Source organism: Budorcas taxicolor, chromosome 14 (assembly GCF_023091745.1).
Source record: "Budorcas taxicolor isolate Tak-1 chromosome 14, Takin1.1, whole genome shotgun sequence".
Taxonomy (NCBI): Eukaryota; Metazoa; Chordata; class Mammalia; order Artiodactyla; family Bovidae; genus Budorcas; species Budorcas taxicolor.
In genome coordinates, this window is record NC_068923.1 from 50,517,138 (window position 1) to 50,531,225 (window position 14,088).

The following is a 14,088-nucleotide window of genomic DNA, read 5'->3' on the forward strand; positions in this document are numbered from 1 at the left end:
TCAGGAACCAGAAAAGATGACCACTTGCCCTGATCCTTCTCAGAGGGGATAACTCAACTTATTTAACAGCAGATGCGGCACGGGTACCAACCACGCACAACAGAAACTGCTCAGTGCTAAAGCGAGGGTGTGCATGCTCCCTGCCCTGGGGGCCAGGTGTCTGTAATTGGATCATAGTGAGGTGTGGGGGATTCCAAGACCACAGAAGGAGATTCTTTCGGGGGTCTGAGGGCAGTGGCTATTAACTAACTGCTATAGAAGTATTTCATGGGCTTCCCTGATGGCTTAGTGGGAAAGAATCCGCCTGCCAATGCAGGTACCACAGGAGACTCAGATTCAACCCCTGAGTGGGAAGATGCCCTGAAGAAGGACATGACAACCATTCCAGTATTCTTGCCTGAAGAAATCCATGAAGAAAGGAGCCTGGAGGGTTACAGTCCATGGGGTTACTAAGAGTCAGACACGACTTGGTGATTAAATGACAACATGAAAGTATTTCAGTGTTTTCTTTTGGCGGTGACAGAAATGTTCTAAAACTGCATTTAGGTGATAGTTGCTCAATTGTATAAATTTACTGGAAATTATGAATTATTTACTGGAAATAATTAATTATTCTGGGTGACCTTTCAGTTCAGTTCAGTCACTCAGTCGTGTCTGACTCTTTGTGACCCCATGAATCGCAGCACACCAGGCCTCCCTGTCCATCACCATCTCCTGGAGTTCACTCAGACTCACATCCATCGAGTCCGTGATACCGTCCAGTCATCTCATCCTTGGTCGTCCCCTTCTCCTCCTGCCCCCAATCCCTCCCAGCATCAGAGGCTTTTCCAATGAGTCAACTCTTCGCATGAGGTGGCCAAAGTACTGGAGCTTCAGCTTTAGCATCATTCCTTCCAAAGAATCCCAGGGTTGATCTCCTTTAGAATGGACTGGTTGGATCTGCTTGCAGTCCAAGGGACTCAAGAGTCTTCTCCAACACCACAGTTCAAAACCATCAATTCTTCGGCGCTCAGCCTTCTTCACAGTCCAACTCTCACATCCATACATGACCACAGGCAAAACCATAGCCTTGACTAGACAGACCTTAGTCGGCGAAGTAATGTCTCTGCTTTTGAATATACTATCTAGGTTGGTCATAACTTTTCTTCCAAGGAGTAAGCGTCTTTTAATTTCATGGCTGCAGTCACCATCTGCAGTGATTTTGGAGCCCAAAAAATAAAGTCTGACACTGTTTCCACTGTTTCCCCATCTATTCCCCATGAAGTGATGGGACTGGATGCCATGATCTTCGTTTTCTGAATGTTGAGCTTTAAGCCAACTTTTTCACTCTCCTCTTTCACTTTCATCAAGAGGCTTTTTAGCTCCTCTTCACTTTCTGCCATAAGGGTGGTGTCATCTGCATATCTGAGGTTATTGATATTTCTCCCGGCAATCTTGATTCCAGCTTGTGCTTCTTCCAGTCCAGCGTTTCTCATGATGTACTCTGCATAGAAGTTAAATAAGCAGGGTGACAAAATACAGCCTTGACGTACTCCTTTTCCTATTTGGAACCAGTCTGTTGTTCCATGTCCAGTTCTAACTGTTGCTTCCTGACCTGCATAGAGGTTTCTCAAGAGGCAGGTCAGGTGGTCTGGTATTCCCATCTCTTTCAGAATTTTCCATAGTTTATTGTGATCCACACAGTCAAAGACTTTGGCATAGTCAATAAAGCAGAAATAGATGTTTTTCTGGAACTCTCTTGCTTTTTCCATGATCCAGCGGATGTTGGCAATTTGGTCTCTGGTTCCTCTGCCTTTTCTAAAACCAGCTTGAACATCAGGGAGTTCATGGTTCATGTATTGCTGAAGCCTGGCTTGGAGAATTTTGAGCATTACTTTACTAGCATGTGAGATGAGTGCAATTGTGTGGTAGTTTGAGCATTCTTTTGCATTGCCTTTCTTTGGAATTGGAATGAAAACTGACCTTTTCCAGTCCTGTGGCCACTGCTGAGTTTTCCAAATTTGCTGGCATATTGAGTGCAGCACTTTCACAGCATCATCTTTCAGGATTTGAAACAGCTCAACTGGAATTCCATCACCTCCACTAGCTTTGTTCATAGTGATGCTTTCTAAGGCCCACTTGACTTCACATTCCAAGATGTCTGGCTCTAGATTAGTGATCACATCATCATGATTATCTGGGTCATGAAGATCTTTTTTGTACAGTTCTTCTGTGTATTTTTACCACCTCTTCTTAATATCTTCTTCTTCTCTTAGGTCCAAACCATTTCTGTCCTTTATCGAGCCCATCTTTGCATGAAATGTTTCCTTGGTATCTCTAATTTTCTTGAAGAGATCTCTAGTCTTTCCCATTCTGTTCTTTTCCTCTTTTTTTTGCATTGATCGCTGAAGAAGGCTTTCTTATCTCTTCTTGCTATTCTCTGGAACTCTGCATTCAGATGCTTATATCTTTCCTTTTCTCCTTTGCTTTTCGCCTCTCTTCTTTTCACAGCTATTTGTAAGACCTCCCCAGACAGCCAGTTTCCTTTTTTGCATTTCTTTTCCTTGGGGATGGTCTTGATCCCTGTCTCCTGTACAATGTCACGAACCTCAGTCCATAGTTCATCAGGCACTCTATCTATCAGATCTAGTCCCTTAAATCTATTTCTCACTTCCACTGTATAATCATAAGGGATTTGATTGAGGTCATACCTGAATGGCCTAGCGGTTTTCCCTATTTTCTTCAATTTGAGTCTGAATCTGGTAATAAGGAGCTCATGATCTGAGCCACAGTCAGCTCCTGGTCTTGTTTTTGTTGACTGTATAGAGCTTCTCCATCTTTGGCTGCAAAGAATATAATCAATCTGATTTCTGTCTTGACCACCTGGTGATGTCCATGTGTAGAGTCTTCCCTTGTGTTGTTGGAAGAGGGTGTTTGCTATGACCAGTGCATTTTCTTGGCAAAACTCTATTAGTCTTTGCCCTGCTTCATTCCGCACTCCAAGGCCAAATTTTCCTGTTACTCCAGGTGTTTCTTGACTTCCTACTTTGGCATTCCAGTCCCCTATAATGAAAAGGACATCTTTTTTGGGTGTTAGTTCTAAAAGGTCTTGTAGGGTGACCTTTATAATATGTGAATTATACCCTAATAAAAACTGCTTAAAAACAGAAAGGAACATTTTGATATTTTAACACAGCCATAACAGTAAGTCCTGGCTGGCCTTCATACTGGCTCTCCCATTAATGGTATGAGACAAAAGGCTGGTCAGGTGTCTCCCTGGGTCTACATTTTTTCATCTGTAAAATGGTTTCTGCAAAGATTTCAAGATAATCATTTTCCTTGCCAAAACAAACAAACAAAGAAACCCATTATTGTGTCATATTTTTTAATTTGCTTCCTTGCTTTTCTTTTTTTAAAATGTATTTTTTTATTGAAGGATAATTGCTTTACAGAGTTTTGTTGTTTTCTGTCAAACCTCAACCTGAATCAGCCATGCTGCTGCTACTGCTGCTAAGTCGCTTCAATCGTATCCAACTCTGTGTGACGCAATAGACGGCAGCCCACCAGACTCCCCCATCCCTGGGATTCTCCAGGCAAGAACACTGGAGTGGGTTGCCATTTCCTTCTCCAATGCCTGAAAGTGAAAAGTGAAAGCCATAGGTATACATATATCCCCTCCCCCTTGAACTTCCCTCCCATCTCACCCCTCCGTGTTGATACAGAGCCCCTGTTTGAGTTTCTTAGCCATACAGCAAATTCCTGTTGGCTATCTATTTTACATATGGTAATATAAGTTTCCATTTTACTCTTTCTATACATCTCACCCTCTCCCCATGTCCATAAGTCTGTTCTCTATGTCTGTTTCTCCATTGCTGCTCTGTAAGTAAATTCTTCAGTACCATTTTTCTAGATTCCCTATATAGGTGTTAGAATATGATATTTATCTTTCTCTTTCTGACTTACTTTACTCTGTACAATAGGTTCTAGGTTCATCCACCTCATTAGAACTGACTCAAATGCATTCCTTTTTATGGCTGAGGATTATTCCATTGTGTGTATGTACCATAATGTCTTTATCCATTCATGTGTCGATGGACATCTAGGTTGCTTCCATGTTCTAGCTATTGTAAATAGTGCTGCAATGAACAATGGGATGCATGTGTCTTTTTTATTTTGGTTTCCTCAGGGTATATACCTAGGAGTGGGATTTCTGGATCACATGGTGCTTTTATTCCTAGTTTTTAAAGGAATCTCCGTAACGTCTTCCATAGTGACTGTATCAATTTACATTCCCACCAACAGTGCAAGAGCGTTCCCTTTTCTCCACACCTTCTGTCCAGCATTTATTGTTTGTAGACTTTTTGATGACGGTCATTCTGACCGGTTTGAGGTGATGTCTCACTGTAGTTTTGATTTGCATTTCTCTAATAATGAGCAATATTGAGCATCTTTTCACATGCTTGTTAGCCATCTGTATGTCTTCTTTAGAGAAATGTCTGTTTAGGTCTTTTTCCCACTTTTTGATTGGATTGTTTGTTTTTCTGGTGTTGAGTTGTATGAGCTGCTTGTATACTTTGGAAATTAATCCTTTGTCAGTCATTTCATTTGCTATTATTTTCTCCCATTGAGAGCTGTCTTTTCATCTTGCTAATAGTTTCCTTTGCTGTGCAGAAGCTTTTAAGTTTAATCAGGTCCCACTTGTTTACTTTTGTTTTTATTTCCATTACTCTAGGAGGTGGGTCATAGAGGCTCTTGCTTTGATTTATGTCATTGAGTGTTCTGCTGAAGTTTTCCTCTAAGAGTTTTATACTTTCTGGCCTTACATTTAGGTCTTTAATCCACTTTGAATTTATCTTTGTGTATGGTGTTAGGAAGTGTTCTAATTTCATTCTTTTACATAGAGCTATCCAGTTTTCCAAACACCATTTATTGAAGATGCTGTTTTTGCCCCATTGTGTATTCTTGCCTCCTTTGTCAAATATAAGGTATCCATCAGTGAATGGGTTTATTTCTGGGCTTTCTATCTTGTTCCATTGGTCTGTATTTCTGTTTCTGTTCCAAAACCATACTGTCTTGATGACTGTAGCTTTGTAGTATAATCTGAAGTCAGGAAGGTTGATTCCTTTAGCTCCATTCTTCTTTCTTAAGACTGCTTTGGCTACTCAGGGTCTTTTGTGTTTTCATATGAATTGTGAAAGTTTTTGTTCTAGTTCTGTGGAAAATGCCATTGATACTTTGATAGGGAGCACATTGAATCTGTAGATTGCTTTTGGTAGTATAGTCATTTTCACAATATTGATTTTTCTTACCTAGGAAAATGGAATATCTCTCCATTTGTTTATATCATCTTTGATTTCTCTCATTAGTGTTTTATAATTTTCTGTGTACAGTTCGTCTCTCTGGTAGTGGTGTTGGTTTAGTCCCTAAGTTGTGTCCGACTCTTGAGATCCTGTGGACTGCAGCCTGCCAGGCTCCTTTGTCCATGGGATTCTCCAGGCAAGAATACTGGAGTGGGCTGCCATTTTCTTCTCCAGGGGATCTTCCTGACCCAGGAATTGAACCTGGGTCTCCTGCATTGCAGGCAGATGATTTACCAACTGAACTATGAGGGAAGCCCATTACCTTTGTCTCCTTAGCTAAGTTTTTTCCTAGGTATTTAACTCTTTTTGTTGCAATGCTGAATGGGATTGATTCCTTAATTTCTCTTTCTGATTTTTCATTGTTAGTATATAGAAATGCAAGTGATTTCTGTGTATTGATTTTGTATCCTGAAACTTTGCTAAATTCACTGATTAGCTCTAGTAATTTTCTGATACTGTCTTTCAGGTTTTCTACGTACAGTATCGTCATCTGCAAACAGTGACATTTATTGTTCTTTACTTCTTCTTTTCTGATCTGGATTCCTTTTATTTCTTTTTCTTCTCTGATTGCTGTTGCTAGGACTTCCAGAACTATGTTGAATAGTAGCAGGGAAAGTGGGCACCCTTGTCTTGTTCCTGATCTTAGGGAATGTTTTCAGTTTTTCACCATTGAGAATAATGTTTGTTGTAGGCTTATTATATATGGCCTTTGCTATGTTGAGGTAGGTTCCTTCTATCCCCATTTTTTGAAGAGTTTTAATCATAAATGGGTGCTGAATTTTGTCAAAGGCTTTTTTGCATCTATTGAGATTATCATATGGTTTCTATATTTCAATTTGTTAATATAGTGTATTACACACTGATTTGCATATATTGACGAATCCGTGCATCCCTGGAATAAACCCAACTTGATCATGGTGTATGAGCTTTTTGATGTGTGGCTGAATTCTGTTTGCTAAAATTTTGTTGCGGATTTTTGCATCTATGTTCATCAGTGATATTGGCCTGTAGTTTTATTTTTTTGTGTTGTCTTTGTCTGGTTTTGGTATCAGGGTGATGGTGGCCTTGTAGAATGAGTTTGGAAGTGTTCCTTCCTCTGCAATTTTTTGAAAGAGTTTTGGAAGGATAGGCATTAGCTTATCTCTAAATGTTTGATAGAATTCTCCTGTGAAGCCATCTGGTCCTGGGCTTTTGTTTTTTGGGAGATTTTTGATCACAGCTTCAACTTCAGTGCTTATAATTGGGCTGTTCATGATTTCTATTTCTTCCTGGTTCAGTCTTGGAAGATTGAACTTTTCTAAGAATCTGTCCATTTCTTCCAGGTTATCCATTATATTGCCACATAGTTGTTCATAATAGTCTCTTATAATCCTTTGTATTTCTGCATTGTCTGTTGTAACCTCTCCTTTTTCATTTCTAATTTTGTTGATTTGATTCTTCTCCCTTTTTCCTTGATGAGTCTGGCTAAAGCTTTGTCAATTTTGTTTATCTTCTCAAAGAACAAGCTTTTAGTTTTATTAACCTTTACTATTGTTTCTTTCATTTCTTTTTCATTTATTTCTGCTCAGATCTTTATGATTTCTTTCCTTCTACTAATTTTGGTGGGTTTTTTTTTTTCTTTTTCCAGTTGTTTTCAGTGTAAAGTTAGGTTGTCTGTTCGATGTTTTTCTTCTTTCTTGAGGTAGGATTGTATTGCTATAAACATCCCTCTTAGAACTGCTTTTGCTGCATCCCATAGGTTTTGAGCTGTGGTGTTTCCATTGTCATTTGTTTCTAGAAATTTTTTGATCTCTTCAGTAACCTGTTGGCTATTTAGAAACATATTGTTTTATCTTCATGTGTTGGTGTTTCTTACATTTCTTTTTCTTTTTTCTTGTATAGATACCTAGTCTTATAGCGTTGTGGTCGAAGAAGAAGCTATATATGATTTCAATTTTCTTAAATTTACAGAGATTTGATTTGTGACCCAAGATGTGGTCTATCCTGGAGAATGTTCCATGTGCACTTAAGAAGAAGGTGTATTCTGCATTTGGATGAAATGTCCTGAAGATATCAATGAGATCCATCTCATCTAATGTATCATTTAACACTTGTATTTCCTTAATAATTTTCTGTTTTGATGATCTGTCCATTGGTGTGAGTGTGTTGTTAAAGTCTCCTACTATTGTGTTACTGTCAATTTCTCCTTTTATGTCTGTTAGTGTTTGTCTTATGTATAGAGGTGCTTCTATGTTGGGTGCATAGATATTTACAAGTGTTACATCTTCCTCTTAGATTGATCCCTTGATCATTATGTAGTGTCCTTCCTTATCTCTTGTAATCATCTTTATTTTAAGGTCTATTTTTTCTGATATGAGGATTGCTACTCCAGCTTTCTTTTGCTTCCCATTTAGATGGAATATATTTCTCCACCCTCTCACTTTCAGTCTATATGTGTCTTTAGGTCTGAAGTGGGTTTCTTGTAGACAGCTTATATATGGGTCTTGTTTTTGTATCCATTCAGCCAGTCTGTGTCTTTTGGTTGGAGCATTTAATCCATTTATATTTAAAGTAATTATTGATATATATATCCCTATTGCCATTTTCTTAATTGTTTGGGATTGATTTTGTAGATCTTTTTCCTTCTCTTGTATTTCTTGACTATATAAGTCCCTTTAACACTTATTGTAAAGCTGGTTTGGTGGTACTGAATTCTCTTAACTTTTGCTTGTCTGGAAAGCTCTTTATTTCTCCATCAATTTTGAATAAGATCCTTGCTGGTTACAGTAGTCTTTGTTGTAGATTTTTCCTGTTCTGTACTTTAAATATATCCTGCCATTCCCTTCTGGCCTGCAGAGTTTCTGCTGAAAGATCAGCTGTTAAGCATATGGGGTTTCCCGTGTATGTTACTTGTTGCTTCTCCCTTGCTGCTTTCAATATTTTCTTTGTGTTTAGTCTTTGTTAGTTTGATTAGTATGTGTCTTGGCATGTTTCTCCTTGGGTTTATTTCGTATGGGACTCTTTGTGCCTCTTGGACTTGATTGGCTATTTCCTTTTCCATGTTGGGGAAATTTTCAATTTGCCTATTTCCTCTTCATTTATTTGGACTTCGATGTTTCTAATTTGTTCCTTCATTTGTGTAGTATTTCTCTGCCTTTTCATTATACCTTTAAAAAAATTATTATGTTTGAAGTCTCCTTTTCCCAAGTTTCAAGGTTTAATTCTTTCTTCTTTTGGTTTCTGCCCCGCTAAGATTGGTCCAGTAGTTTGTGTAAGCTTCTTATAGGGTGAGATTTGTGCTGAGTTTTTGTTTGTTTGCTTGTTTTTCCTCTGATGGGCAAGACTGAGTGAAGTGATAATTCTGTCTGCTGATGGTTGGGTTTGTATTTTGGTTTTGTTGTTGTTTAGATGAGGCATCCTGTACAGGGTGCTACTGGTGGTCAGGTTATGCTGGGTCTTGTATTCAAGTTGTTTTCTTAATGTGAGTTCTATTTGATACTCCCTATCTAGTCAAGGCTATGGTTTTTCCAGTGGTCATGTATGGATGTGAGCTTTCTTTCTATAAAGAAAGCTGAGTGCCGAAGAATTGATACTTTTGAACTGTTGTGTTGGAGAAGACTCTTGAGAGTCCCTTGGACTGCAAGGAGATCCAACCAGTCCATCCTAAAGGAAATTAGTCCTGGGTGTTCATTGGAAGGACTGATGTTGAAGCTGAAACTCCAATACTTTGGCCACTTGATGTGAAGAGCTAACTCATTTGAAAAGACCCTGATGCTGGGAAGGATTGATGGCAGGAGGAGAAGGGGACAACAGAGGATGAGATGGTTGGATGGCATGACCGACTCAACAGACATGGGTTTGGGTGAACTCCCGGACTTGGTGATGGACAGGGAGGCCTGGTGTGCTGCGGTTCATGGGGTTGCAAAGAGTCGGACACAACTGAGTGACTGAACTGAACTGAGGGATAGTTCTCTGGTCGTCTAGGGTCTTGGAGTCAGTGCTTCCACTCCAAAGGCTCAGGGCTTGATCTCTGGTCAGGAACAAAGATTTCACAAGTTGTTTGTTATGGCATTAAGTAACAAGAAACCAAAGATGAACCCCAGACAAATAGCAGTTACAAAATCAGGCAAATAATAATTAAAATAATGGGATATACACATATACATATACACCCATAAGCAAAGTCAAAACAGTCCAACTAAAATAAAGTACAGTATTGAACTGGCAAACAAAAGAAATAAAAAATTATATTTACCAGCTAAGAACAAAACTAACTAAAGCACAAACTGTAAAACAACTAAAGCAAGGTTCCAAGTGGAGGATAAAGCAACAAAAACAAAACTAACAAATATGTTGAAAGGAAAGGAAAGAAAGAAAGGAAAGAAAGAACAGATATGCAACGTTAAACAGAGGTAGATGAAGAAGATTTATATGCATTAAAGATTAACTGCAAGGGGGAAAAAACAGTAGGAAAGGCAAACAAAGGAATAGATGTAGAAAAAATATGTTTAAAAAATTAAAATTATAAAAAAGAGAAAAGAAGAAAAAAGGAAGAAAGAAAAAAAGAAAGAAGGTAAACTCCACAGAACTGCAAAAGCTCAACATCAAGGCAGAGGTTTACAACAACAATAAAAACTGAATATACGCATATACACATATACAGCCATTAGGAAAATCAAAACAGTCCAACAAAAATAAAGTACAATAGACTGACCCAGCAAACAAAGGAAACCAAAAATTATATCTAGCAGTTAAGAACAAAACTAACTAGAGCACAAACTAGAAAACAAAACTAAAACAAGGTGCCAATTGGGGAATAAAGCAACGAAAATAAAACTAACAAATATGCTGACAGGAAAGAAAGAAAGAAAGAAAGAATAGGTACGCAAAGTTAAATAAAGGAAGATAAAGATTTATATACATTAAAGGTTACTGCAAGGGGAAAGAACAGTAGGAAAGGCAAACAAAGGAATAAATGTAGAAAAAATAAAAATAGGTTTAAAATTAAAATTAAAGAGTAAAGAAGAGAGAAAAAAAAAAAGGAAAACTCCACAGAACTGCAAAAACCCAACCCAGAGGCAGAGGTTTATAACAATAATAAAAAGTTTAACTGAATATACACATATACATATACACCCATAACAAAATCAAAAAACAGTCCAACAAAAATTAAGTACAATACATTGACCCAGAGAACAAAGGAAACCAAAAATTATATATACCAGTTGAGAACAAAACTAACTAAAGCAGAAACTGGAAGATAAAACTAAATCAAGGTGCCAATTGGGGAATAAAGCAATGAAAATAAAACTAACAAATATGTTAAGAGGAAAGGAAAGAAAGAAAGATATGCAAAGTTAAATAGAGTTAGATAAAGAAGATTTATATACATTAAAGACTAACTGCAAGGGGAAAAGAACAGTAGGAAAAGCAAACAAAGGAATAAATGTAGAAAAATAATAATAGGTTTAAAAATTTTTAACTAAGATTAAAAAGAGAGAAAAGAAAAAATAAAAAAAGGAAAACTCCACAGAACTGCAAAAGCCGAATGTAGAGACTGAGGTTTATAACAATAAAAAATGTGACAGAAAAAAAAAAAGAAAGAAAAAGTCTCAAAAGCTTAATTAGATTTCGTAGTGCCAATAAAACCAACAATTACAACAGCTGGGGGGAAAAAAAGGAAAAAAGAAAAAAATACCCAAAAGAATCTACAGAGCAAGTCAAAACATAAGAAAAATAAATGTTTTTCTTGAGTCTCTGTTGTTAGAGTCCTTTCCCTCACTGGGTATCACAGTCCACCTCAACTCCCTAGGATGCTCTCCAATACTGTGCTGATCTTTGGACCTGTTGTGGGGGTAGCTCAGATTCTAATTTGGTCCTACTCCTGTGTGTTCTTGCCTCCAATGTCCACAGCTATCAGAATTTGTGCACTTTCTTTTGTGGGAGCTCTCAATGTCCTTTTATACATTCCATAGACACAGAGTCTGCTTAGTTGATCGTGTGGATTTAATCTGCAGTTTGTACAGCTGGTGGGAAGGTTTTGAGTCATCTTCCTTAGCCACACACTGCCCCTGGGTTTCAATTGTGGTTTTATTTCCACCTCTGCATGTGGGCCTTCCACGGGGGATTGCTCCTGAGGGTGCCCTGGAGGGCTTGGGTTTGCCCCTGTGAGGGCCAGGTGTGGAGGTGGTGCAGCTGCCTGGGTCGCAGGGGTTCTGGTAGCACCAGGGGAGTCAGCGGTACTCAGGGGAGTTGGCAGCTAGGGAAGCAGAAAAGACAGTGCTCTAGAAGGGTATGGCAACCAGTATTGGCCAATATGCTCCAGTATTCTTGCCTGGAGAAACCCCTAACAGAAGCCTGGCCGGCCACAGTCTACAGGGTCGCAAAGAGTTGGACACGACTGAAGTGACCTTGTGCACATAGACACAAGATTTCTTTTTGCCTGGGGCAGCTCTGCCCCCGTGAGAGTTGAGCATGAAAGTGGCATGGCTGCTTGCCTTGTGGGTACCCTGGTGGCACAAAGTGTGCAGGGACATGGACTGCCTCTGCCCCAGGAGTTACAGCCCTATCTTAGTCTTTTTTCGAGCCTCTTGTAGCTGGCGATCAAAAGGCTTCTTCGGCCAGTCTTTCTCGGCAGCTCCGCCTGTTCAGGCACTTAGAGGGCTCCCTTGCCTGGGGTCCTTCTCTGTTGTTTGGCATGTTGGGCACATAGAGGGGCCCCACTGGCTGGGGTCCTACTCTGTAGTTCAGTGCATCAGGCACGTTTGATGAGCCAGCCTCACTATTGTTCAGATGCCAGATGCTCGCATGTGAGGACAGAGGCTATTGTGATGGCTCCACCCTCCATGCGTGACTCAGTAGTATCGCCTTGCTTCCATGGCTGCCCAGCTTTCCTCCACAGACATTTCCCACCACGATCTCCCTCACATCCCCTTGATCCATCTCTCCACAGTCAACATCAGCCCTCACCGTGGGATGGCTCCATAGTCCCTAAATTCCAGCTCCCAGCCGCTGTGCCTTCCAGGGGACCAGCCTCCCTGTTCATGGTATGCATGCCTGCAACAAGGACTATCTGATTCTCATTCCATTTAGGCTGCCACAACTGTTTCACTCTCAGCTTTAAATGTTTCTCCTCTGACTCAGACAGTTGCCCTGATGTGGGGATCGGACCCCTGCTTCAGTTCCCCTACCCGCTGAGGGTAGGTCCAGTCCTACTAACATTCTTAGTTTCCCCCCTAGTTCCTTTGTCCTACCAAGTTTTGTATGGTTCTGTATATTCTTTTCTGCTGGTCAGGTACTCCTGTCCGCTCTCAGCTGGTGTTCTGCATGTACTTCTTTGTCTGAAGGTGTATTCCTGATATATCCGTGGAGAGAGATGTACTCCATGTCCACCTACTCCTCTGCCATCTTGTTCTCAAGACTCATCATATTTCATATTGTCCTTTTTCACTTGCTTATTAAGCTGTCATGGCCCAAACACATATATATCCTTCCTCTACTGCTTTAGGGGGCTTCCCAGGTGGTACTGGTGGTAAAGAACTCACTTGCCAATGCAGTAGAGGTAAGGGGCTCGAGTTCAATTCCCGGATCAGGAAGATCCCCAGGAGGAGGGCATACAACCCACTCCAGTATTCTTGCCTGGAGAATCCCATGGACAGAGGAGCCTGGTGGGCTACAGTCCATGGGGTCACAAAGAATCGAACGCAACTCAGTGACTTAGCACAGACACATGTGGCTGCTTAGGAGGGACAGCAGTCTTGGTGATTCTGTCCCTGCCTGGCAGTTCTTTCTTATCTGATGACTCTACCTCCTGCCTCCTTTCCTCATTATTTCACCCCCCTTTTTCTCTGCCCCTTTTTGCCTGATCACCATTTAACACCTATTCAAAAAGGCACTAGACTTGACCTCCGAAGAGCTAGATTGTGAATCCTAACTCAACTCCCTCTTAGTTCTGTGACTTGCAGGTGGTCACTTAAATTTCTCTGAACCTTAGTTTCATCATCTGCAAAATGGGGATAAAAATGCCAACGTGTGTTGAAGTCCAGATATGATCATGGATGTGAAGGAGCTTGGTGAACTATACAGTACCCACCGATAAGAGGCGAAGCCTGTTGTTCATTGTTCAGTTGCTAAGCTGTGTCCGACTCTTTGTGACCCCATGGACTGTAGCATGCTAGGCTTCCCCATCCTTCAGTATCTCCCAGAGTTTGCTCAAACTCATGTCTGTTGAGTCAGTGGTGCCTTCCAACCATCACATCCTCTGTCATCCCCTTCTCTGCCTGCCCTCAATCTTTCCCAATATCAGGGTCTTTTCCAGTGAGTCAGCTCTTTGCATCAGGTGGCCAAGTATTGGAGCTTCAGCTTCAGCATCAGCCTGTTTTTTTTTTTTCACTGGTGGGAAGGTTGAACTGGGTCTTCCTTGCTGCGCACAGGCTTTCTCTAGTTGCAGCGAATGAAGGTTACTCTTTGTCGTGGTGCATGAGCTTCTCATTGTGGTGTCTTCTCTTGTTGCACAGCACAGGCACTAGGCACGAGTGCTTCAGTAGTTGCAGCACACAGACTCAGTAGTTGCGGCTCGAAGGCTCTAGAGCGTGGACTCAGAAGTTTGCCGCGTGGACTTCATTGCTCCGTGGCATGTGAAATCTTCCCTGACCAGGGAGCAAACCCTGCCTTGGCAGGCAGATTCCTATCCATTGCACCAGCAGGGAAGTCCAATGCCTAGCTTTTCTTCTGAATTACTCTGTTCTTTGTGCAGTGAACAGATGAGATG